General features: G+C 34.9%; 1 protein-coding gene across 3 annotated transcripts in view; it reads right to left on the bottom strand.

Annotated features, from left to right (window-relative positions):
- The window catches only part of LOC136866258 (bromodomain-containing protein 2), a 709,923-nt gene that overhangs the window by 264,294 nt on the left and 432,538 nt on the right, over positions 1-13,091 (bottom strand). The window lies entirely within an intron of this gene.

Genomic DNA, 13,091 nt, shown 5'->3' on the forward strand with positions numbered 1-13,091 from the left:
TAGTGTATTTTGACTCAAGTGGGCTTGGAGAAATCACAATATGAAGTTAAATAAAAAATATCACCATGTATTAAGATGAATTAAGAACAAAATACTATACATTTGAGGAACAGTTTAAAAAACACTACCGACAGTTTACAATTAAAAGGTGACCTACAAGTTTATCAATGTAGATCTTTCATAAGTAATTTAAAAACGAGTGAAAGCGAGGACTACTGTACTTTAGGTGGGTTAAATTATACTTATGGCATCAAAATACTTATTAGATTGCACTTTCAAATAACGTACACCCACACACCCCCACTCACTCTCTCTCTCACTCACTCACTCACTCACTCACTCACTCTCTCGCTTTTGTACTCGACAGCAGAAGTCCAATGGGAAAGAAGGAGAAAATGCAAAAGTGTAATTTGAAGCATATATACATTTGGAAAAAGAAGAAAAATTCCCTTAAAGAAAAATAGAAAATATATATTTCACCAGTACAGATGAGATGTCTACTTTTCCATTGAACCTCACTGTTTTACATTCAACCATGAGAGCAGATTCATATGATTTCCCTAGACTATAACACTGAATATTGAATACAGGTAAATGGCCTGAAGGAGAAGAAGAAAAAAAAAAATGTGTGAATAAATTTTTCAAAGTTTTTGCTTCCTTTAAATTCACTACCTACTGAAGAATCACCTCCTGACAGTGCCTCCAGAAATTCAATTTATAAAACACACAAGAACAACAAAAATTATAAAAACACATATTCAAGTTAGAAGTTAATGCTGCCTGTCCTCACAAAATACTAGAGATGTGAACATGTTTCACAAACGCACATATGTTTAACATGGTTCAGGAATTGTGACATATTTCAAAATTGCTTATATGCCAACTTCTTTCAATATCTTTGTAACTTACATGTAAATTCTATCCCATATTAAAAAAGCAGACATTTCATTCTCACTCCAATATCTATTTCATATTTAATGCAAATACCGGTCTGCATAAAAAGAAGCTGTAAGAATAACGTCAGTACAAAAAGAGCAACGTTTGTGACACTGAAAACAACACAATCGTCAGATTTTCACAGCAACATCACATGGGGCTCAACATAGTGTTTAATTCATCTCATTGACAGAGGCAATTATACAAAACAATTAGGAGTTAAATTTAAAATACTAATGCCCCTAAAGAAATATAAAATAAATTTCAATTATGTAAAAACAGCAAATTTTACTAAGAAAAGAAATATTCTCACAGATTATAAAACTAACAGTAGATTGCATAATGAGTTATGTAACCAAAAACAAAATAAATTGATACCTTCTATGAACGAAACATATTAATACAAATAACAAAGTAGTATTAAAAGGAATAAAAATAAATTAACTAGCAATCACAATACAGAGGTCACCGAGATTTTTTAATTTTTACTTTTCCAGGAGCCAGGGAGTGCAAACAATGTGCTTGGAGGCCAGCTAGCCAGTGATCTTAGTTCCTTTCTTATACAAATATAAATTAAGTACTTCACATCTTATCATTACATATCCATACATGCCCAGCGACACAATTTGATACTGCACTGAATACCTTAGGAAACTACTACCTTATAATGATCCCTTCCCACTGAGAGAACATCTTCTTCAGTACCTTACAGCTAATGGAAATTAATACTATTGTTTGGCATTGAAAGTTCCAAGACAAATGCATTTGATATGATACATTATTATACCAGATGATCAGTAAATATTACACACACACTCATTAAGCCTGAACTCAAGAAAACATAGCTGTTTAAACTGAGTAATTAAATTAAGAGAGATGCATAAAGGTCATGACAATTTCTTTGCTATAAAACTAAAAATGAAGAAGGCTGATTCTAAAGTACTAAACGAGAGAAAGAGAGAGAGAGAGAGAGAGAGAGAGAGTGTGTGTGTGTGTGTGTGTCTCATTAAACCTTCAAATCTTTGAAATACTCTTTCCTCTGAAACTAGACTGTCTAAAGCTTACTTGCTAAAAAGGAATTTCCTATATAATTTCACAATGTCTAAAAGAATGGATGTATACAATGCTCTTTCAAAAAGAGAAGATGTTCGGATTCATATTTTGGAAATTCTGAGGTTAAAAATAATTTTAAAAAATTAAAACAAGTACAACATGGAAGTCTCACTTCATATTCTTGACCGACTGCTAATATCTAATCTATCCATCAATCCAAACATAGCAGTCTACCCTAGAATAAACAAACACTTCAAACATTAAGTCAATGCTCAAATTAACAAATTCAGCGCACTACAGATTGAAATCTATTAATAAAATGGACCAACTTTATTTTTTTAACATAGTCAATAATCAAGAACTTCTAGATCCTGAATAAACTGTTCCATTATATCAAAGAATAGCGACATCATATACAACGGACAGCAGGGGAGGGGGCAAAAGTAAAAACTTCTAAAGCAAGAGAGAAAAACATTATATGGAAGGGAATATCACAAATAATTATAGACTACAGACGCTGGAAACAGAATTTTATTAAAGAACTGGAGATTCAGTAAGGCACGTTGTAAGGCATCATATATTACATTTTACTTCAGAGGGTTTAAAATGAGGGAATATGATAAACTAGTAAAATAGAAATTCTAACAAAAATAAAATTCTGAAATACTCAAGCATACTGAGCAGTCAGGTCTATTCTATGATGGACTGTTTTGAGATATCCATGTAGAATTCACGTGCCACAATGCAAATAAAATAATCAACACTAAATTTAAATAGCATTAATTGAACATTTGTAGTTTAAAGACCTCTACATTTATAACAGGATGTAAATAAACATTAGAAGTGGAAAAATGACAGAGAATTAACTTTGAAGATCCTAACATTTACAGGCTATAAACACTTTTTGAGGTAAAAGCCAGTTTCATTTAATCACCAAATAAAAGCATAATCATTAATTTGGCTAAACAAAATACAAACAGAATGTACTTTGCATTAAGTATTAAATTGATAGGAATCTCTTTAACTCAACTATTGATTGCCTAACATGGGTTAAACTTGTACGATTGTTTGCTTCAAATGGAAAACTCAATTACAAAATGAACAGATAAGAATTAGGCAAAGCTGATATGGTGTCAAATATTTAAAATTGGTTCATCCTACACTAATTCCACACCCCAAAAATACCTGTAATCTAAATTGAAAATACGAGGGGAACATATGAGTTTGTTTTCAAGCCAGGATAAATTTGGGAGGGGATTGTGGCGCTGCTGGGCGAGTGGCGAAGCCAGGTTTCTTGGAGGCAAACAAACTAGTTTTTCTGTAGCCTTCATAACAGCAGCAGGCGAGCTGCTCTCATAATCCCTGAGAAAAATGAGCCACAATTTCTGATGCAAAGTGTAGTTATTTGGTTAATATTGAAATGTACAAGAAGCAAAATTTTGTGGTGTTGAAGAAAGAAATTAGATCAGAGTTAAATAAGAAGGAAAAGGCTCATATGGGATTAAAATTAAAAGCAAACCTTCCACAAGTCATTGCAAATAAATTGAAAATATCTATTAAAAAAACAAAAACTCCACAGCCCCCAAGAGCCACGCCCTACGAAGAGACTGCAGCTCAGCCTGAAGACCTACATATTACGGGGTGTCGTGGTGGGCACAACAAATCCTCTCGGCCGTTATTCTTGGCCTTCTAGACTGGGGCTGCTATCTCACCGTCGGACAGCTCCCCAATAAGAGGGAGACACCCTACCCCTATATTCTAGGGCCTAAAAGAAAGGGTCCAAACCTATATAAAAAATCATTTTGGACAAATGCCACATCAAACTATTGCATGACAATTTCATAATGTTGTACGAACTGCAGGAAACTACAAAAATCATCTGACAGGAGAAATATGGAGGTCACAATAGATGATGTTTATATTTACCTAAGTGATTGCAACAAATCCCATGTAATTTACTACTGTCCAAAGTGAGAATTCATTTCTAAAAAATGGTATATATATATATATTTTTTGCTAGTTGCTTTACGTTGGGGCCGACACAAATAGGTCTTATGGCGACAATGGGATAGGAAAGGGCTAGGAGGGGACAGGAAGCAGGCGTGGCCTTAGTTAAGGTACAGCCCCAGCATTTGCCTGGTGTGAAAATGGGAAACCACGGAAAACTATCTTCAGGGCTGCCGACAGTGGGATTCGAACCCACTATCTCCCGGATGCAAGCTCACAGCTGCATGCTCCTAACCACACGGTCAACTCGCCCGGTAAAATGGTAAATAAGATGCAAGGAAAATTTCTTGCAGGTGTTCACGGTCATTGGAGGTAACTATTAAAAGGGGGAAAATGACTATTCCCCATGTTACTGAAACCCCACAATGAACTCCCTATATTATCACGATTAAGTTCTGACTGATCACCAAAACCAAATGGTGCTGCTTTCACTTAGATATTTCGTACATTTCGAATCAACTTGTCCTGGTGAGATCCCATACACTAGAAATGCGGTCTAATTGGGGTAGTTCCGCGCTACTGGAGTCCCAGCAATGCACATCTACTACTCCGGTGGTGCTACATGATTTGGAACTCACGGTCTTGAATGTGTGAGCTGATCACACTGAGATTCTGGTTTTCTATGAAAAAAAAAAAAAAGAGTGAAATCTGCTGGTGCCTCTCCCATGTGACTTTTGACCCCCTGAAAAAGGTATACGGAAGCAGGCACATGTACCATAGATAGCATATGGGAAGCCTGTAATGAGGAACTGGAATTTCTGGTCACTGTACTATAGAGCCACCTCCAGAGGAAACTGCAGCAAAGTAAAGTGATAGTTCATTCAGAGGGGCAACAAACAGAACAGGGTCGATGGGTAAGAATTAAGTACAATTTGTTGCCAGAGGATGGAAAGAACCCTTCATACTATGGAAGGAAAATTAAGAGCAGCATAATAAAAGTCAAGAGAAACAAAAAAAGAATCAATCTAGAATACAACTCCATATCACAAAGAAAAATGTTTTGTTTTTGCATCTTAATGACAGACAAGAATGAAAATCTTTTCATAGCAAAATATTTTAAACACTCTGTTGTGAGAATCATCTTGAATCAGACCCTTATACTCTTCAATTCCATCATGAAATAAACATATTTATGAAATACAGGATCCTCTTGGGAAAACAACAAAAGAAATACAAGGAAAGAAGCAGTAGCATATATTCGTCTTAATACTGGCTCCTGACTGGCTTGTACGTCTTTATTGAATCAACATTCTTAATAGCAGTTCCTGAAAAATACACAAACAGTATTCTACAATGCCCAAAATCTGACAGCACTTGTCAACAACATAACCTGTTGGAGCAGAAATGGGATGCCAGAAGATCAATGAAATAAATGTAAAATCTGTCATTAGAAAACAATATAACCAACTAATGGCGACATCAATTTCTATACCCTGACCCTCCAATTTTGAAACTAGTACCATTTCTCCTGCGCAAAGAAAAGTTCCACGCTCCTTCAGAATAGACTACCTCCATGTCCTTTTCCAAACTTTTTTTTTTGTTATTCCACCGAGAATACATTCATTCATAAGACATGAGGTAAACTGATGATTTATTATGGTGTAGTAGAGACAGGACTTTTTTTTTTAAAACCTGACATTATCTAATCCTCATTGAAATCTTTCAATCAGCAAGTATAGCACTGTTAAGTAGTAAGGAAAACTTATTTCGTATATGAACAGACCGGCAAAGAAACCCAATCCCTTAAACTGACTTATAATTTTCAAGTTTAAATGTAATTTAGAATAGAGCAATAGTATTTTATCATGGCTTTATGGTTTTATTGCCTGCACTAGTGATCAAATGCATGGCCCCTTATTACCGACACTTTATCGGTCAACAACAGAACTTATCACAAACTAGTATTTCTCCTTGACAACTTTGTCATCACTTGTTGAAAGGAATGTGATTTCCAACTCGGGTAAGAGCTGTCGCCACAGTTGTGTGATTGTGGCAAGAGGCCTTGAATTCCTGAACTTCACAGAGTAAGTTGCACCTTCAGGGAGCAAGCCGTCAGCCACAGGAAGGTTCAGTTTTGCTTGCCAGTTAGCAGTGAGATTGCTGAATAAGACAGTGAGCCTGTTTGTGCTTGTACTTCGTATTCCATTCAGAAGTTAAACATTTATTTTCTGTAGAGTGGTAGAGTGAAAGATAGAGAACATTTTAGTGCGTGATAGCCTATATCTGGAATAGGAACATAATCGTGTGAAGTTGACTAGTGTGGTGCACGTGTGCATTGAGAAAGCGTCGTAATGGATAAGGAAAAAGTTGTGGAATTCCTTATTAATGAAGACAAAACCACAATCTGTCAGAAAGTGGACTGGCATCCACATCTTTAAGCACGCAGAGGTGGCGTGAATGTTGTAACTAGCACCTTCTAGTTTTGACTCAATCACTCGAGTTGGTCAAAGTTTCTTGGATTCAAAATGGTGGCCTAAGTCATTCACTCGCAGTCGCACATGGTCGAGTGTAACCTCCAAAGAGTGTGACCATAAAATAAAGTTTAATAACCAACTGGTCCAAAATAAAAGGGTTCATTTGTTTTAGAAGGAGTGTGATCAGCAATAATACTTCGATAATTTAAATGACACCCGTGCAAATGTTTTCATATTTGTTGTGTGTTCTTCACACCTTTCCGTGTACTGTTATTTTATAAGCCCCAGTGAAAAAGATTTTCATATTTGTTTGCTCTTGTTTTTCACACCTTTAAATACTTTCCTCTCAACTTTAGAAATAGTAGATATAGTATTCACTGTACCCACGGAAAAACACCATATCCCTGTTGCATAGTTTTTATTTGTGTATTCAGTAGCAAGTTTTCTCGCCTAACATATTCTTTTTTCCTTGTGCCTGGCAGAAACATCTTAACAAGGTTTTACTGTATATGTTAAGTCTCACTGTCTCCCTTCCATTTAGAAAACCTAACGACTGATTAATGTGCCATTTTATTGTAAAGTTTAGCTGAAAGAAATGACTCCGACACCCAAAGATGTTTTCACCACTATCCTCACTGATGATGGACGCACCCTGCATTACGCTGCCACTGCCATAGGTACATTAAGAGTCACGTTGCAAGAGGCAGTGAAACTATTTTGAGAAACACACAGTTCTTCCTAAAAACCTGGATATGATAGAAACGAGGCTGACAGGCCAAATTTCTGATCAGCCAGGTTCTAAGACAGTGCCATACCATTAGAGTTGAAGCTCAGAATAGACTACAGTAAGTGCACTCAGGTAATGTGAACGGGAGGGCTGTTCGACGATCTCAGAGAACAAAATCTTCAAACATGACAACTTCATACAAGGCCAAATCTGACCAGACAGCAACAAGTTGTGTGTCTTCAGTTCATTAGTCTTCATGCCCAATGAAATATGCAGAAGAGAAGTTCTCTAATGACTCCAGGTTCTTGCTGAAATCTCCAAATGGTAGGGAAAGAGTTTGGGGATGACCTGGAGAGTAATATGCAGAGTGCACATTCTCTGTAAGGACACAATTTTGAGGAGGCTCCATGCCAGTGCTTATTGAGAATGGTAACCTCAACTCCAACAGCTAAACTAATGATATTCTCGCTGTACACGTCGTGTCCTTTGTTCGATTTATGGGAAACAAACTCATATTCATCCACGAGAGCTCGTCAACATGAAGCATGTTGCATATCACAGTATCTCGATGCCTTAAAAATGGTTTGACTCAACTGCCCAGTGTTGATAAACTTAACCATGATAGGTTAAAATGGTTGTTAGATTCATAGACTACATTACACGTATTGACTAGTCGGAAAGTATTACAGAACTATTTAAAATAGTTTAATTTGAATAATTTGAATCCGCCCTGATTTAAATTGTCAAGTAGACGAATCGAAGATGTTCCGTAATCTGAGGGCTACACCCCACAGGAATGGTTCAATATCGACCCAAGACAAATTATAACCTTAATCAAGACAATACTTGAGAGAACGGAGGCTTTAATTATGGCCAGATCGGGACACACAACAAGATGCCGAGTGTTTCTGTTGTTTGCGTACACTTAAGTTGTAAGCATGAACATAATGTAAAGTGCGTAGATGAAAGGTAGTTGCATCAAATATAGTATCTTCTTGTTGATAAATGTAGACTTCTTTATATGTTCATCATATCGATAATAGTAGTAGTAATAATAAGAATATAAATAATAAATAACTGGTCTAAGGCATACATAATAAAACATAATGAATATGAAAATTGAAGCAGGTGGTTGGAGATGAGGGAAGGTTGAACATTTGATAGATAGGGGTTATGAAAATGGTTACGGATTTGATATTTTACGTTTGAAATTTTATTGGAAAAATATATCAACTACACACTTTAAATTCTTCTCAACTAGACTATTGCATGGATGCTCTGCAGCAGCCGAAGCATGAAGTTTGCATTTTTGGTGTATTTAGTCTTAAAATTATATATTTAGCCGCCTTGTGGTGACTTTATTAACTTTTCATCACAGAACTTCGTAATATATCGTCCCCACTATAGCAAACTAGCGAAAATGAAAAACTAGGGAATCTTTAGTTCTGAAGTTTTGGCCCAGATTTTATTAATTATAATGTCAATTATAATGTCTATCCTCTGACAAAGTCTCACTTCTGCAGCTTGTTCGGTATGGCTAACACATAAAACAAATCATTAAATATAAAAATTGATTTGACATTAGTAATCACAACTTCTTTCAGCTCTCCTAATTTTTTGACAATTTGCAGATTCGTTAGTTTGCTAGAGAGACAATATATTTAGCCAACTTGTGGTAAATTTGTGAACTTTTTATCAATGAGCTCCAATATTTTGTTTTGAATTGTCTCAATCATCAAGATAGGTCATTACTACATTCATGATTTCCTTTCAAATGTGTTAAAGTGCTATTTATCTTATTTAAGTGTTTGTGTGCTGATGATGGGTCCAAGGGCCGAAACATGTCCACTTATGTTAGATAAATAATCCTTATTAGATTATATTGTGTACTGATTAGGTATTTAATCTATATATATTTATATAGTCAATATGGACAAATATGAGCATGATTACTTGTAATAATATTTGGATGGTGAAATTATTTTCGACCAATAGGGTTCAAACCGGCTAACCACGGTGTTAGACCGTATCGATTTAACGCCTAACGATCATGGCCAGCAGACAGGCTAATGATATTATATAAAAACTTTTTTTAAATATAAGAAAGCCACATAAAATAATTTTATGCCCAATTATTCTTAACATTTTCCAAGGAGACCTCATTTCAGAAATAATATCTGTTTATCCTGTTAAGTGTTCTTATTCACGTTTCTTACTAGGTATGACTATCGGAGCCTTTTCTATATACCTTAAACAATTATGCTTAATTATTCTTAATTTTTCCCAAGGAGACTTCATTTCAGAAATAATTTCTCTTCATTCTATTGTGTGTTCCTATTTATGTTTCTTTCTACATATGACTTAATCAGAAACATTTTCGAAGATCTTTTTCACCTGCTACGGAACAGGAAAGTAAAAAGAGAAAGAGTTTTTTTAAAAGCCATACATAATATGATCAAGGTAAAAAGGAACTTGGATCTTTGACTGTTGCTCACCTGCAAACGTTTCTGAGGAAGAACAGGCTCAAGTAATACAGGTGAGATTTAACCAACATCTAAGACATTCCTCAAATACAGTTAATCTTAGCCAAGCATTATATGTCTTTATCCCGAACTCGTCTACTCCCAAGTGAGCGATAGACATGTTTATCCGGAATTTTGAGTTGCACGCTTTTGCGATGGTATGCTCTTAGGGTTGAAAAATTTGCCGATATATGCCGGGAGCGTATAGACAGGGCCTTTATTTAGGTTAAACACAGGGATTTGGAATTAAAGAAGGTATGGTATTGAAGCGTGCACTCTCACAAAAAGAGATTCATCAAGACTGCAAGTATCAGATATGAAATTTCTTCAAATTCTTAGAAAGGCCATGACTACTCAGCGGTAGAGTTACAACGCATCTACTGTACCTGACACTTAGTAAAAGTAACAGATTTATAGAGAGAAGGAATGTTTTTGTTATGGATTGACGTACTGTAGAGACACGAGGAACAGGTATTGCCGGCAAATTTTCTACGGGTTCTCGTTGACATTACGATGTATATTTTAAGTTAATGGTTATTAAACACGCGCAAATGAAGAATAACTGTGCAGTCGCAAGAAAGTACGCCATAACTAAAGCCAATGTTCGGCGTTACCACGAAGACAAGGATAGCTTAAATACACGTGCTATACAAAAAATGCAATCAGTGGCCCGCAACATGGACGCTTTAAAGAAGTTGAAGATGAGATTGTGAAGTATGTGAACGAAAAAACGAAAGGTTGACCTTCAACATCCGCGCCTAGCTTGTTGAATCACTAGCCAACGAAGCCAACCGAAGACCGCAAGTGAGATGTGCATCTAGCAACAGCCGGTTATATCTTACGCTTAGTAAACATTGACAACGGGAATATTTTCATGATAGATGGTATTGTAAAGACGCGTGGAACAGATAATTCTGGCAAATTTTCAAAGGGTTCTCATCAATATTATGGTGCCAATTTTAAGTTAATGGTAATTAAACATGCAGAAATAGAGAATAATTATGCCACAAGAAAATACATCATAACTAAAGCCAATGATCGGCGTTGGCGTGAAGACGAAGGCATTCAGTAGCCCGCGACAAGGGCGCTTTAAAAATCTCGAACATGAAATATGAGGTACGTGTGCGAAAGATGGAAGGTCGGAATGACTATGACACGAGATGGGATGCAAATGGGGGTTCACGAAATGGAATTCCCTGAACCTTCAGAGGCAGTATCAGATACTTCTAATGAAAATGATTAAGGAAATACATGTGTGTGCTTTCATTTTCTCAAATTAATTTTGAAATTTGTTATAAATAAAATTATTTCACAAAGCTCATTTTAAGCCTGATTTAATTTTTTGAAGGAAAAATTGTGAAAAGACGATTCAGAGAAATACAGTATATGTATGTATAATGCAGATGGCAAATGTGTCAGTTATGCATACTGAAGAAAACCAATATTTCTGCCAAATTACATGCTAATGATGTTCACTGTACAAAGGTAGGCATGAAATATAATATTTTCCCCCCAGCAATATATTGAAAAGCTAAGCATAAAATGAAATTAACATTTACCTGAAGTTACATACAGTAAAAAAAAAAAAAAAAAAAAAAAAAAAAAGAGTAAAATATTACCTAGTTAAAATGATTCTGTAATGCACTATAATGCAGGTACCATGAGACAGTTGATACTGCATAAAATTACACATAAAATCTGGTTTTAAAGGCAATTACAAGTGACAAAACAATTATTCTTTGCAACAGTTCTAAATACTACGCTGATGTTTCCAATTTTGCAACAGGTCTGACTGTGCATTTAAATACTATGAGAAATTTATCCGAGGCAGCTATTATGAAGTATAGGAGTGGACTAGGATATTAATTAAGTCTATAGAAAGGTATGCCAAATGAAATACTTCACGCTACAAATAAATTGAAGCAACTAAATAAAAGAGAGAACAATTACAATCAAAGGAATTAAAAATACTGAAAAGACCACCAATGAGCACATAAATAATATAGTTAGTCTATAATTTGAATCAATCAATATTAATTCACGTAAATGAAAATAATATTTCAAGACATGCCTTTCAATTTTAATATTTAGATGGAATTGATTTATTAAATCAATCAAGACTAAAAATTGTAGGTAAAAATTGCATAATGATCACTGAATGATGATAGGAAGAAATTAATCACTATTTTCACTAGCAAGAGTGTGTACACCAACTAAAAAGATAAGATCCTATAAAATGTTACACCGGAAATTTTTAAATTTTATGTAGTAAAATTTATATCCACAATTTTTTTTTAAAATATTAAAATAAGAATCACTAAGCAATTTGAATTTCCTAGCTTCTTATTGTATCAAATTTAGTGCCCAGTTTCTATCAAAACTTCTTCCTCCCAATTGTTGTTTCAGTGCAGTACCAAGCATTTCTAGGATTTGAATCTTCTCTTAAAATCACAACACAAATCCAGCCACCATTCACATTGTCTGCATTTGTCTGATAAAAATTTAAAAAACTCTAACAAGAGTTAGAAAAGTTCTTTTCATCTTCCAGGAGACTGTACATATATATCCATGCACATATAGCTGAATTATGTAACACTTCAGCAGAAATTAAGACTCTAACACTGTCATAAGTATGTCCACCAGCATTTTTCATCAATCACTGTATATGTATGTGTATATAATATATAATTTATATACATATCAACAATATATATATATATATAAATAAAAATTTACAGGCAATGTAACTGCCCGATGTCTTCAACCTCAAGGAACAATAAAACACACAGCTGGCTGACCCCAAAGAACACATTCTGCACTCTTGGCTGGTATTATTATATCATATTAAACCACACACTCTAACATCCATTCTCAACGTAACTTAAAGAAAAAATATTAATGATGCACACAACTTAAAAAGCCAATATTTGTACCATCATAAAAATTGCCAAACAGAAAAGCAAATATAAGAACTTGAGCGAACTGTTGAAATGTATGCAACCAACCCACCAATAAGAAAGAAAATGCACGAAACAAAGTTACTCTTCTAGCAAAACTGAATCATTCAAGTTAGCCCACCATAACATTAATCATACAAAACAATGAAGAACATGCCAGACCTTACATGGATGTTATAAGGCTACTTTATGTAATTATGATTTATAAGAAAATAACGATTTGTGCACCACCATCATTATAAATAATACTAATCACTGTGCATCTCTTCAGATTTACGATTGTTCATGAGAGTGAACACATTCCTAGAATTGTCAGTCCTGCCCAACCTCATGTTTCACAGAAAAGGTCTGGATGTAGAACGTGTTTCCTGAATACAGACCAAAAGGCAATGATAGAAATGCTAATCTGAGGCAATAAATGACTTACCAAAATTGTCACAGTTGGAATTGCCTTCACTTTATAAAAGCTGCTAAA

Source organism: Anabrus simplex, chromosome 3 (assembly GCF_040414725.1).
Source record: "Anabrus simplex isolate iqAnaSimp1 chromosome 3, ASM4041472v1, whole genome shotgun sequence".
NCBI lineage: Eukaryota > Metazoa > Arthropoda > Insecta > Orthoptera > Tettigoniidae > Anabrus > Anabrus simplex.